Below are 2,336 nucleotides of genomic sequence, written 5' to 3' on the forward strand. Positions count from 1 at the left end.
TTACCACTGAGTTTGCAGTTACATAGATATATTTTACATTTGATTATTTTGGTTGATTGTAAGTGATTCTTTCGTAACAGCTCGTTGTTCTTTAGTTTACTAATCATTATCCAGATAGGACCAAGGAAAAAAATATATGTAGTTAATTCAAGTCAGTTGTTGTCATTGCTATCTACGTTTGTTTTGATTTTATATCATAAACGTGATTCTTAGGAAGGAAACCTCAGCGAACAAAATAGATAATTATTTGTACTTTGTAAAAACGTTATAGTAGCATGACTTGTACATGTACTAGACCGCAACTGTTGTTTTTTCTACTTCTCTGATTTCGCTATAAACTGTATTTTCTTTGCAATTTGCTTGATATCTTGGAAATTTTTTGCGAAATATAAAGGACCCTAATGCGATAACAGTAATGCAAAGTAGCACTCCAAAAACTACTAAACATGTTTGCAGAACATTCAATCTTCTTCTTTGGAATTGTCTCACATTGGGGAGATAGGTTGATGAAAAATTCAATGTAGAATATCTTTGTATTGTCTGTCGAGGTGTCATCTTACTATTTTTAGAAGAATATGCTGTAGCGATCTTATTGTTTTCTTCCAATGACACTGGAACAGACAAAATAGAAAAAAGAAAATATAAACCTTCAGGTTACTTTCCCATTGTTCTGTTTGGCAAAAATAGTTATTTACATTTAGAAGAAAAAAGTAGACTTGTAACAAATCAGGAAAAAAAAAAAAATTTGTAGATGTTGCATTCCAAGACTACAAACTAAATAGCAAAATATTTAAAGGTAGGAGTAATCATACATCAGCTGTTATAATCAAAAAAGTAACTTAAATGACATACAATAAATTATAATTTTCATCTTGAAATTACGAAAACTATTTCTTACATTTAAAGTTGGATTACAAAAATATTATAATTACAAAAAGAATTGCAAATTAAAGATTTTATTTATTATGTTGAAATTTTGAATTTTTTTTTAAAATCTCACCATCACTCTCTCTTATTGTTTGCAAGCACCCTGTTGAAATATTACAGAACTCTACGGTGCAGTTACACATGTTCAAACATCTTATTCCATAGTATGGATATTCACAAGGTACTTCGCAAAAAATGCCTATGTGTCCGATCTCGCATTCTGTTAAAAAAAGCAATGGAATTAAAGATATCCGAATCAAAAATTGTTTTAGATTAATTAAAAGGAAAGTAAAAATTGATTAATTTACCGATGCATTTTTTCAGCCTTTCATTCCAAACAGTGCCAACGCAGCATTTGTTAGGACTGAAAAAGAACATATGGTACATTTTAATTGTAAAACAATAATTGTGCCTTTGTATATAAAAGGTGATAAGGCCATGAAGGGAATGTTTTAATTTTCATAAATATAATGCAAATGTATTTCGTTTGGCTGTGTATTCTTTTTAGCGCCGTTTGCAGAAAGGAACTTCCGCTATTTCAATTGCAACGCTAAATTCCTAGCACATGTGGATAAAAATAGAAATTTAGGTAAATGCACTAACTCCAATCTTCGATAACTTGTTCAAAAATAATTTTCCGCATAATATCGTACGTACACGCTTGATATGATATATTTACAGTTTGTTGCGTTCTGATTTGGTGATAGTCTTCCTCATTTAAATTAATATCAGAAAATGTTTTTAAAATCCATTGATTGCTATCAGCAGTTGTTTAAGATTGATTGATTGTATGTTATTTTACGTTCCAAATAAGATATTTTTTACTCATATAGAGATGTTTTAAAATTAATAAATAAAAAGCCAAAACAATAATTAAGTGTATAATGGTTAATATCTTCTAATTAATACCTATACATCGCACTCAGTGACATTGAGCGGTAGGGATTCTTTATCGTACCAGAACTTAACACGTGACCTCAGTATTTTAGGTAAAATCTTTCCCCTGAAATAGTTATTTTTTTTAATTGTTTAGGTCAATTGCAGTCGTGTTTTTAAGAAACTACCTTCCAAAGACGGACCAAATATCATAAATTACAAAGTTTATGCTCTGTTGGCAACAAAGTAAGATTTTTAACGAATTGTGGATATTATTAAACATTATTTCCCTCGCATGATGTTTTGATATATCATATACTAAACATTAAAACTAAATACTATGCCTAAAAAAATATATTAAAATTACTGTTGTTATTGTAATGTTAAAAAATAACAAACATTTTAAATCAAAATACTTTTACATGTATTCTTTTTCCCAAAGAGCACACATAAAGGTGATCAGAAGAGGTGTTTAGTCCATCATACATTGTTTACGTCCGAGAAACTTAATTTGTTATCACACTTAATGCATT

General features: G+C 29.1%; 1 long non-coding RNA gene across 1 annotated transcript; it reads right to left on the bottom strand.

Annotated features, from left to right (window-relative positions):
• Positions 1 to 399: 399 nt before the first annotated feature.
• Positions 400 to 1,291, bottom strand: LOC134234557 (uncharacterized). The gene is made up of 3 exons (XR_009985201.1): positions 1,236 to 1,291; positions 1,001 to 1,147; positions 400 to 611 (listed from the first exon to the last, which is right to left on the bottom strand). It is a non-coding gene; the product is annotated as an uncharacterized LOC134234557 (long non-coding RNA).
• Positions 1,292 to 2,336: the final 1,045 nt, after the last annotated feature.

The sequence above is a fragment of the Saccostrea cucullata genome, unplaced genomic scaffold, assembly GCF_032062105.1.
Source record: "Saccostrea cucullata isolate Sc308-1 unplaced genomic scaffold, CSIRO_AGI_Scuc_v1 ctg4109, whole genome shotgun sequence".
Lineage (NCBI taxonomy): Eukaryota > Metazoa > Mollusca > Bivalvia > Ostreida > Ostreidae > Saccostrea > Saccostrea cuccullata.